Here is a 12,343-nt window from a genome sequence, read left to right as displayed (position 1 = left end):
ATCGAGAGAGATTATRAAATTCRAAATCCAGCTGTGCAGGTTGCTTYAGTCTGCCYGTTAAAAGGGCAGCATTTCTCATGWGACTRACACRGTTTGGGCACATCTGTGTACTCACTTAACCTTTCCCTTCACCTTCTCCCTCTCAAACCTCTGCCTGGGTATGGAAAGGGRGAATCTGTCTTTTGTACGTGAGGGTATGAGGAGCTCCTTGACTTCCACTGAAAAGCAATCAGTGATGGTTCACTTTGATTCCCTCTCAATGCTATTTTTTTACCTTAGTTTTATTCAGGGGAAACATGGAAGCCCACACCAGGATAATCAGCCCTTTTTCTTTCTCAACCTCTGAGGCRTAGGAAAGGGGCAGCTTGGTAAAATGACCTGGACACATGTTACAACAGATAATCGATGGCTCCAGTAAAATGCAGGTGAAAGCATTCCAAGCTCACATCTCAGTAAACATCCTCCAGAATCTGTGGCTATTTATCAAATATGAATGTACTCCTCAGGATGAGGATCTCATTTCCCCCGGTGTTTTTGTTCCAAAAATAATTGGAAGTGACAATACAGAGAAAGATGATGYTTCAACTTCATGCTTAAAATAAATATAAGGCTGTCATCAGAGCYGAGCTGTCTTGTGAAGATCCCTCTCACAGGAGTCAACAGGCAGCTCTACTGATAGAGAATCGTGTTCCATTATTGATTAGCTTTTAAGTTCTTGTTACATATTAGATTAGGATCGCTGTATGCATAGGGAATGAATAGCCCAATTACAGTCTAAAATAGCTCATCTCAAAGTGGTTTAGGATTTTGATATTATAGCAAGAATTTTAAGGAAATTACAGGGTTTATTAAGAAAGCCTTTCAGGGAGATATTTACATTTTTATTGCATGGCTTTTTAGGATGGGGAGGGCAAACTATCACTCCTTATATTACACACAAGGCTGGTTTTAGCTCCCTCCCAATTAGCTTTTCAAATCTTTGTGAGTTAGTGGTTTGCTATATTGGGGKTTTTTTCCTGCACAGGAAGCACCAGGCTGAGAAGTCCTAGAGTTCCACCTCCAGATTCCCCCAGTTTAAACGAGAACATCCCACACGAGGCTCTGCTCCAAGCACAGCTGCTGAGACTCCAGGCTTGTTTCTGAGGCAGGGATTGTTCCCAGCAGAAGCTGGTGTTCAGATGCTCRGGACCTGCTACTTCTCCTTCTTTTGTGCAGCAGAAAAACCTATCAGTGGTGCTGAAAGAGTCCCTGATTGCTGAGGCACCTCTGAGAGATGCCAGGCTTGGGGGCTGCAGGAGGGTGACAAAGAGCTGCTTCCCACTGCTGCTGTGGTGCACACATTCACACAGTCATGCCACCCCCCACCTCCCTCACGACCCAACTTGTTAATGTTAAAAGACATTTTCTGTGGCTGTCCAAAACATAGTCATTTCTTATTTCACAACAAATTGTAGTTTTGAACTTGAGCAGAAAGGGTACAGAAGTCCACACTCAAACCTCAGCCCTCCACATCCCCCCATTACAGCACTGACAATATCACATTGCACAGCTTTCATTCCATATAACCACCCTGGATATTTCAATATAGAAGGCAACTACCCTTTTTCTACAGAGAAATTTCCACTGTTCAGCAAGGTGAAACAGTTTAAAAATAGATCTGACTTTCCCTCAAATTTGCCTAATTAATCATCCCTTTCAGAGGTTAATTTGAGGCTAGCATTGACCACATCTCAAACAAAGTGTGGAAAAGGTCACCAGAAATAGATTGCCAAGGCCTTGAAGGGACTCTGGACAAATGGTTGCCACTATCCAACACTGTAAAAATATGATTAAAGGTAAAAGAGAGAACCAGGTGGGAGAGTTGCATGACCCCAGGATCCCTGCCAGTGAAAACCACAGTGAAAGCATTCAGTAGATACCACAGGCCTGCTGACTCCTTTTGGAAGGTAAGATGTGAAATCTTTACTTCTGCTCACTGAGCCGTAGAGCACTGATGGATTCTCAATATCAATATTAATCTGCCATCTATCTGCCCAATGCAAGCACATGGAAGGCTTCCCTCCAGGAGTGAAGGTCTGAATCCTCACATGTTTGTGCACACAGGGTCACACTGGCTGCTCAGGTCACATCTCTCTCTTCCTCACCCCTTCTGGACTCTACACTAAGGTATTCAACATGAATTTACGGAGTCTTTCCAAGTAAGGACCAATTCTCAATGCAGTAGTTTAATCCAGGGAAGTATTTTTTCTGTCCACACATGTTTAAAATTAAGCAGGCTCAGGACAAATTACCTKATGCCATGTGCCTAAATACCCCTTACTCAGCCCACAGTGTGGATGATTTCTGTAGACAACATAATTTTTAGAAGCAGATTGACCAAGCTGACAAATGCACAGGGGATGTGCACAGAGCACTGTCTTTGATGTGGTCCATCATCTGTGTTAAATAACTTTAGTTAAACACACGCACAGTACATACCTGTTCAAGTGGAGGCCATGCTTGCTTTGTTTACAGTTGCACATTTTGCAGTCCTTAAGCAAGACATGGGCATTCTCTTAAAAAAGAAAACAAAATATTATCATCATCATTATTGTCATTATTGCTATTGCTAACACTACCTTATTCTTAGAAATGTTCCTTTGCTTTCCTTTACTTCAATGAAGTTAGAGCAATTATGCAAGCTTCATCCATTTCTCTCAAGGGCTCTGGAAAAATGTTGCTTTCAAGAAAAAAAAACCTATAATTTTTATAAATATATAAAATACTCAAGGCATTTTTGAGAGGCATTCTCACATATTGCTGAAATTACACGCAATGTGTGAAAATTTGCATAACAAATGTGACAAGATGGTTACTTAAGGGACTGAAACAGAAGGAATAAAATATATATTAGATACCTCAGTTCTCATTAATTATTATTCTGAATGAGAAATAATGCCAGTAGCCAGAGGGGTGCCAGAAGAAGCAATGGTGAAATATATTATAATGTATCTAAAAACCTTTAAAAGGTATAAAAATAATTAGGAAATTATTGCACTACTGATCTTTTTTAGTAGCAGAGCAACCACCTGTTAACACTTTCATTAATTGCTTGCTCGCCTCTTCCTTCAAGATGGTCTATGAAGATTGTTAAAGGAAAAGCTACCTGAGCAGAAAGGAGTGAAAAGAATTCATGTTATGCAGCCAAAAGAAAAAACAATCCTCTAAAATTCATAACTTTAATTAAGAGTCACATGTGGAAAGGCAATACTACTTCAAGACTGGTTTATAGCAAAACTTAATCTGCCTTCAATCAATAGTGATGGAASAGAATGAATATTATTGCTGTTGATTTTGTTAATTTGCTTCAAGTGTCCTGCAGTCACCGTGGCTCCTCGTGCACACTGTGCTCCATAATTATGGCATATGCAAGCATTTCTCATCATTGCCTCCTTTAGACTTTGAAACATTTATGCTTTATTTTTCCTAAAACACAGAAATCCATTTGTCTGTCAACCTCGTTCCTTCAAACACCCAATGGATGCAGCACAGAATTTCCTATTTACTCCTTGCTGCAGCCAAACCTTGTCTTGGGTTTCCCCAAAGCTTTTKTCTTGCCCTTCCCTGGAATCACCATCTCCCACAGACAGCAGCTTTGTTTGAAACCAGCAATGCTTGTCCATTTTCCCAGTTAACCTTTTGTCCTCTGAGTGTCCTCACAGCCCTGAGCTGCCCTTGGCACCTMCACTGAGAAGCTGCAGGGGCTCATGTGCAGGGCAGGAGCCCCATGGTTCTGTGTCAGAGGGTGGAAATGTAGGCTCACTGCCCCAGCCTCCCACGCTGAACCTGAGTGCAGCAGTTAGGGAAAGCTAAATCCATTTAAAATCATTTCAAGAGGAAAAATAAGGCCTTTTCTAGAGATATTATTCCTAAGTCATGTTTTACTCTGCCATTAATATACTTTTGGAATGCATGAGAGCTCCTTGCACCCAAGGCAGGTAATAATGGTCTATTAAAAGACACCATCTCTGTTTCCTAATGCTCTATCGAAGGTTCATTGATGAAAATRGCCATCTGGCTGCTCTCATCAGCTTTAAGGAATTCCATAAAAGTATGAAATATGATTTCCTCATAATTGCTTTTCTGTAAGATTTATGACAATGTGAGTAACGAATAAACTGGGCATTTGCTGAACAAGACTCAGATTTAAGATGTGCTGATGCAAATGAGGAAGTGGCTGACTAGGAGATGCATTTCTTGGGAGAAATTTGGAAGTGTTTGCAAAAGCCACAAGTTACCACGTGCACTTGGCTGTGTTCACTGCTGGTGTAAACACATGCAGCTCTGGGGAGGCCAAAGGCACTGCATCAGCTCTAGCAGTAAATTTGGGTCTTAGAGAGCAGCCATGTGAACAGCTCACAGCTGAGAAGAGGACCTTGACATCATCTGGAAGATGCCTGGGTACAGCTGGGCAGCTGATTTAGCARTAGCATGTTCTTTTGCCACCTGCACCTGTTTGTATGTACAAACAACATCACATGCTTGGAAGGAGAAAGTAGGGCCCTTAATGCCTGGCAGCACTGCTGATACTCCTGCCAGGGTAAAAGTGGGAATGGACTGTGTGATTAGTGCTGTGGGATAATTAAATCCCATTTGCCAGCTATTCATCTCTCAGGGCTGCAATGGTCATCACTGTGCCTGTTTGCCATTTTGTCAATTATATGCTCCTATGACCTTTTGACTTCAGGATCACCTAAAGCATAAGACTGACACTGTGGTGATTCTTTATTCCAACTTTGCTCCTGGTTTTTGGTGTAACTTAACTTTTTTGCCCTCRCCTTTTCCATCTCCAAAACAGAAATAATCACAGAGTCATTTAGGCTGAAAAATACCTTTAATGATTGCTTGCCCGATTTCATTGCCCTTTAGGAGGCAATCAGACACTGGAGATTAAGTGCTGCTCCAATACGTGTGAGCACGCCTGTCTCACCCTGCCTGGAAAGGACTCACTCCACTCTCACTGAAAGCAAACTATCCAGCCACAAGCAGGGAAGGCCTGAAATTGCCAGTGAATGCCCATTTCTGAGGCTGTTTCACCTCTACCAGTGTTTGACATGCCCACCTACACGTCCCCAGCAAGCTCAGGAGTCGCCCAGTGCACAGAGAAGTTGAGATGACAGTGATGTGAGGTCAGAYGCTTTTTGCGTTTTGGATCTGCCAAAATTTGAGCCTGTACAAATACACATACTGCCTCAAGCACCCTCTCTCATGCACTTTCTCTCTTGATCACAACATGCATTTTAAGATTTTCAGCCCGCACATATTTGGGTTTTGTTTGCACCCAGAAAAGGTAGCAATCAGCATCAAAAAATTAGCTAATTTTTAAATTAAATTTTTACCAAATWTTACTAATGATTTGAATCTTGCCAGAGCCATAAGTGAGAACAGAGCATAAGAAGGCAAAGAGCCAGCCATTTTGGTAAGAGTCAGTACTACAGCCACACTTTTAACACCCAAGTTATTAATTTGGCTTCTCCTTTATATTTTATTTTTAGTTAATTATACCAAGAAGACTTTATAAAAACTGCTGCCAAATGTTTAAACTTAAAGCAGTTGTTATATGTTGTTATTTCAGTCCCAGGTTATTGTGCTGAATTGTACAGGCTCACCTCATGCATTCATTTGTGAAYACTGGGCATATCAGTGATTAATTAATATTAATGGCAGAAATCACTTCAAACTTGCTTTATGCTAGAAATCACACACAATCCTGACTCTAATCACTCGGCACATAAAGAAACTTTAATTGATAACCCAGGTTTAATATCCATCAGGATTGGATTCTGTAGGAGGAACAGAGCAATGTTCCCTGTAATCATCCTAGAGGAGATGGAAAGCTTGTTCTACCAACATCAAAGAAGATTAGGCAGCAGAAGCCTGATAGTAAAGTAGCAATTATGGAGGGTTTTTTTAATTCTGTGCACCTGCTTCATCAAAATAATAGGCATCTTTTAGCAAAATAACCTGGAACTCAGTTCACTGACTTTCAATTATCTTATGCTGGGAAATGCATCTGGAGAGACATGAAAAAAGGTGATAGACACACAGGGAAATAAAGAGAAGGGGGAAATTAGAATGAGGGAAAATATGAAGGCCTAAGTAAGTGGGTGTTATAAATATCCTGTGCCTCAGGCTGAATACAGATCAGGAATTCTTTGCTGAGTTAGGACACTGGCATCAGGCWCATCTGACCAAATCAGTCCCTGGTGGAGTGTCTGTCAATAGGGACAGACTTAGTTTATTGCTTTTAAGGGGAATTTTAAATATCAAACCTTAAGCAAGCAAGGGAAACACATGGTAACTTCCCACAAACCCTTCTCCATAACTCAAAAATTACAGTCCTCAATTTCCCCTTTATCAGGTGGTCTTGCTATTCAAAATGAGAAATGACCCCATAATTTTCTTTCAAAAGGTGAATCCGTATTTAGCCTAGAAGCTCCTACCTTCCCTGGAGGTGGGAACAAAGTCCATACACAGACTTGGTTTTACTTAAGGAATTGCATTCCCATTCCTGAAAGAGCACAAAGACTTTCAGAGTCAGCCTGGGGCTTGGTACCCTTCCTTGTGAGACTTGTTTTTAGACTACATCCCAGTCTTCTCTGAAAACWCTGAAATTCACTTCAACATCTCATGGTCTGCAGCCCTGGTGCTTCCAAAGGCAGAGCACAGCAGAGCTCTTACCACAGAAAAGCCTTATTACCAGCCCCAGGACCATGTGGAATTCTTGCCAGGCTCAGGTCAAAATCAAACACAGCACTTTTCCACCTTTTTGTCCAGCTTGACATCCTTGTTGAATTCACTGTGCCCTCTCACACACATCTCAGTCTCTCCTCCRTGACACAGAGCTCCTCACATCCCATTGTGACTCAAATCCTCCCCTCACAGATGGTCAGGAGGGTGCTCTGCATTTCATCTCCTGACCTCCATCTCCCCACAGGAGACCCAAGGAAGTGACCAGCACACCTTCCCCTGCACCTTTCCTGACTCTGCAGCTCCTCCAGTCTGATCCCAGCCTGTGTCTAAAAGCTGGTGGCCTTGGGGGACAGCTCTGTGAGGGGACAGGGGCTCTGCAGCCCTGCACATCCCCAAAGTGCAGCAGCAGCAGGTTCTGTGTGCCCTCCCTCCAGCCCTGCTGCACCCTGGCACGCTGACATGCAGCAGGCAAGGCTCTGCCAAAGCCTGGAGGATCATGAACAAACACCCATGACTGGCAGAGGCTGATCCTCCAGCAAGAACCACACCACATCCCCCTCCTGAATGAAACAGAAGTAATTCCATTGTAATTAAATAGGAATTTTTGCATGGATTCCAAATGAACCTTCGTAACATTTTCATTAGTCCTCAATACACCTCTTACTTTACCTTAGAATTATTGGTAATAAATGGTCGTAACTGAATTGTAATTAAATAGGAATTAAAATTTGACTTCCTAATGAACTACAGCAAAGCAATTGCTATTTCAATATACATTAATTGCTGTTCTGTTAGGAATACAGACAACTTATTTTTATTGAATTGCTACAAATTATAACGAATATATGGCCTGGGCCTCCAAAACAGTCTCCCATCAGTAAGTGTGCCTGGTAGATGTCAGCCAGCTGTGCAGTCAGCAGATCCACCCAAGGAACTTGGGACATGCAGCATGCCAGTAGAGAATACACTGAATTATGACATTTCCAGAATAATTTTTTGTTTCAGAATCTCACAATTAATTTACAAACACAACAGACAAGATGCCATTGGGAGTGCCATTGGGGAAATAGACTAAAAGGTGKGAGAAACCAAGGTCAATAATGGCAGATTAGTGCTTTTCTATGTTATTGGCTCCTGTTTGATTATAATAAAAGTGCTTTGTCATATGTCCTGGGATGGCAAGCTGCATATGGAAAACCCCATTTTATTATTTATACATTTTGTCTCTGTAACTAGATATAAATACAYATATATGTAYATAATATATATATGAATAAAATTTCACTTTATGACTGTTCTAGATTTAAAAGCCACAGAGAACTGTTTCTTTGCATTCCTGCTGCACATATAGCAGGCATTTGGTGTAAGAAGGTACAAGTTATGAGGGGCCTGTCTGTGAAAGGGAGTGCTGAGTCTCACAGAGGCTGGATCTGCATGCAGGGCAGACATTCTGGTTCATCAGAACAGGTGGGGGAGTGAACCCAAAGCTTTTTGGTGTCACTTTGAAAGCTGGCAGCCTGTGTCCCACTGAGCAGCCTTCCATCTCCAAAGTGATGGACTGAATTCTCTAGGCTTTCACAGGGTGTAAATTCCCCCATTAACTACTGAGTTTTCTCCATGCAGGCTCCTCATTTCTGGCCCATCATTGTCACCTCTCACTGTCGATTTCTAGGGGACAGCAGCAGTCACCACAAACATGGGAGAGAATTTCCTTGGASGGGGTGTGAGCCAAACACACTGATGTGATCACAAGGTCTGTCTCAGTGTGGTTTTACATGCCCTGAAATATCTTCATGTCTCCATTTGTTCACCATTGTCATTTTACCTCTTTACCACTGCAAAGTCAGTGTCTGACTGACATTTAAAATCCCTTTGGATTTCCAGACCCAGCAGGGGAAATTCAGAATCAGGCTCTGGAGAGGAACTGCGACAGCCAGTGTGGGTTGGGGAGAGGGCAGCTCACTGCTTAAGCTTCTTTGTTATACTGAAATTTAAATCACAGAGATTGAACAGGGAAAGCAAACTCACTTTTTCAATTTTGTTACCTAATCAAAACTCCGAAGCTTTCTAGTGCTGGAGAGTGTTCACATATCATCCACTTTCCATATCCAATGCTGACAAAACAATAAGGCAGGAATAACATAAGTCGTGAGAAAACTAGTCTGTCTCATAAATCTTCACAGGAAAGTAGCTGCTGTTTTATGTTATTGCACTGTGTTGTTTCCAATGAAGTGATTACTGTTAGATGTATTTTTAAATTGCTTTTGGTATTTTTAAAAATACATGACTTTGAGAGTGATAGAAATGAGATTGAGTGGTGGTAGGCAGTGCCTAAAATATGATTAACTTTTTCCYAGACCAGCTACTTCTGAAATTAAGGTTACCAACACAGCTGCTGTCAACTTTCCCCTGGCTGCAAAGGGCTCATTGGAGTCTGTTTGATGTATGCAATTATCCACCAGCCCACCCAAACCCTCCTCCTGCTCCAGACACTACACGGCCTTGCCTCCTGCTTCGAGATGCTTGATTAATCTCTGCTAGTGTTATTTCAAAGTGTGAATGTGCGTGTTTGTGCAGCAAAGCCCTGCAACACCGAGTGTCGGGTTGCGCCCCGTTGTGACCGAGCTGTGGTTTGTGTCCGAGCAGGGGCACAGCTGCTTTGAGTGTTAACAGCTCCCACCAAACCACGCAGGCTTCCAAAAGGGCTGAGCTACGTTTGAGATAAAGTTCAGTTGGAAGACATTCAAGGCAATAAATATCAAGTGAGAGGTTTTCTCAGGGCTTTACAAGTCATTAAAACTCCAGGTAGATTTTGCCTACCAAAGGCTTGATTTGCAGCTTGCTGAGTTCCCGTGGTCCTTTTCCTGTGGATCACTGTCCCCTTCCAGGGGCTAATGAAGCCTTTAACCATCCCAGAGCCCACCTACAGGGTCCCTTGGAAAGTTCTGTGCTCCACACACCAGGCACTACAGGGTTAATCCTACTCAGACAAGAGGAGACTCAATAAGAGGCAAAAGGAAAATGAATTAGGGGAAAATCAACAGGCAGCAAAGGAAAAACTAAATTACATTTCATGTACACACATGCACTCTTTTGGCTGGARGGGCAGAAAATGTAGCCAAAACCAGGCTGTTTTTATTCTAAACAGTGCATCAATCCATTGATTAATTTTACACTTTGTTCCTTATGAACCTGGGCTGGGGCCATGAATGCTGCTATGAAAAGAAGAATATAGCCAAAGAGGAACTCTTAAAAAGTTGGCAGCCRTTTCAAGGCAATGTGTCTGGCCAGCAGGAAGGAGATGGCTCCTCCAGGGAGTGTATGGAGCTGTAAAACCATTTGTGAACTGGCTCTGCACAGTTTACAAGGTGTGTGACTGACTTAAAGTCAAGTTTCTTGCACAAATCTGTGACTTGTAAATCGAATTATAAAAGWAGTCTTAAGTATCATTTTTCCAAAAGGGCATTACAAGATTGGTTAAGAATGACTGTATTTCCTCACTAATACCATTAACTTTGGAATTGTTTCCATCCATTACAGAGCAGAATGAGGACAGTTTACTGTAAATTGCTACATGCTGTATGGTTCAACTGGTCAGCTCTATGGTATAGGAAGAATGAATAAAACAAAATCAAATAAAGGAATACAATAAAACACTGTGGACCAGCTTCAGTCTYGGTGTAATCAAACGCAAATGGAAAYTAATGGAGTTGCATTCCCTCACACCAAGGCTGACATATCCCTTGGCCACAGAACAAAGAGGAGCAACCCTCATCTCTCTGTGGTGCATCCAGAGCAGCTATGGTGAGCAGGAGCAGGCCACCAGCTCAGCATTTCCCAGTTACCTGCTATCTGCTGCCCAGGTGTTTTCTGGAAAGCTGAATTTACCCAGGATTTCTCCTTCACATGCATTTTTTTTCAACAAGTTAGGAGGTTAAGGAATTATTTGAGAAATACCCCTAAAACCTCTCCAGGATAAACCAAGAGGGACTTTAAGTAGATAGAGATCTGTGTGAGATCCCAAGGAAATCAGACAGAGGAGGGGRGAATTCTGCCTGTGATATATCTTGTCATCCAGACCACAAACAGGGGTTCCAGAATYTCTGCACAGAACCAATTCTTTCCCTTCTCACTGCATTTCAATATTGCTAACTGCTAATTAATCACAGATTTTACACAGSCTCCCTTTTGCCCAAGTTTTATGGTTGAAGTTTTGTTTGAACTGTGCTTCTCCCAGCTGAGCAGTGCTCGAGGGTCAACAGAGCTGTGCCATGTGCTGTGAAAAGTGATGCTTCTTTTAAGAGGCCTCGTTATTGAAATAACTTTTGAGTTAATGTTTGGAAATAAYTCTGAAATGAGGACTTGCACAGATTTGTTTTCTTAGTGCAGCAATTAGCTTCTTGAGCGGTGACTGGCTGCAGCACCTTCTGCCATGTCTGACACATTAAATAAATTATTCACTCAGTTCATTAGTTAGGAATACAGTTTGTAATACCTGCCGAGTTACAGGACACACAGCAAAGCCACGGATCACTTCACCTAGAAAAATGAAGTCAGGTTTTGCTGCTCCTGCATAAACAAAAACAAGGATGGGGGGAAAAGGTAAATACGATACTGTTTTTCCTAACACTTGGCTCTGTTTCAGAACACTGCCCCTCTGCCCTGCTCCCTTTTTAATTACCAGGTTATGATTCTCTCCTTCCCACCAAGTTGGACTGCTTCAGCAAAATCTCCCATTGCTTCTAGTGGAAATATGCTCAGAACTGGTTATTTTTAAATGAAAATACAGTGTCACAGACTCAAGAAACAGTAAATTAGTTTTTTTCTGCCAGTCCAGCTCGCTGTTGCAAGCAGGACTGATGCAGGTGGTCTCTTTGTCAGGCTTTCCATGGGCAGGCAGCAGCCAGCAGGCACCTCTGTGGAAAGGTGGAAGCTGGGGTGAGGAAGAATGCAGGATGTCCTTGGTGCTGGCTGGACTCCAGTCAGTGCACTGGGACAGCCCCAGCTGCCCCATGGCATGTGGGATGGGCTGGGGAGGCTGCCCCTGCTGATCTAACAGCGTTTCACCACCCTAGAGCAGGCAAACAGGCAAACAGGGACTGCAGTGTGAACGGAGGCACAGAGTGCTGCCATGGGTGGGTGTGGGGGCACAGGGACTGCAGAGCACCCCCAGACATGCAGCACTGCCACCTTCACTGCTGTCCACTGCTGTGCAGGCAGGGAGAGCCCTGCCCTGGGGCCAGACAGCATCCAGGAGCTTACCATGCAGGGCATGACATTTAAAGAGAGAAAGGGACTTTAAATACCAGTTAGCAGTTGAGCCTAACTAGAGATGGCAGGGCAGGAGGAGGGGAGACCTTTGGAGCCTTACCCAGCTCTTCCAAGCCTCATCATTCAAAGCAGCCCTAAAACAAAGCCCAGATCAGCCAGCTTTAAGCACATCCTTGAGCTCAAGATTTCCTCATCCAAAGGACAGTCCTTTCTCCAAAGACCCCAGAGCCAGTCACTAATGGTCACTGGTCAGGAAACACCCTGGGATTCAGGCCAGAATGCTGGGATACATTTTGCAGAATAAAACGCCTGTAGTTAGGTTCCTAAATACATATTCAAG

Source organism: Malurus melanocephalus, unplaced genomic scaffold, assembly GCF_030028575.1.
Source record: "Malurus melanocephalus ecotype Western Australia unplaced genomic scaffold, MMel_1.1 scaffold_168, whole genome shotgun sequence".
Taxonomy (NCBI): domain Eukaryota; kingdom Metazoa; phylum Chordata; class Aves; order Passeriformes; family Maluridae; genus Malurus; species Malurus melanocephalus.
This window is presented reverse-complemented; position numbering follows the sequence as displayed.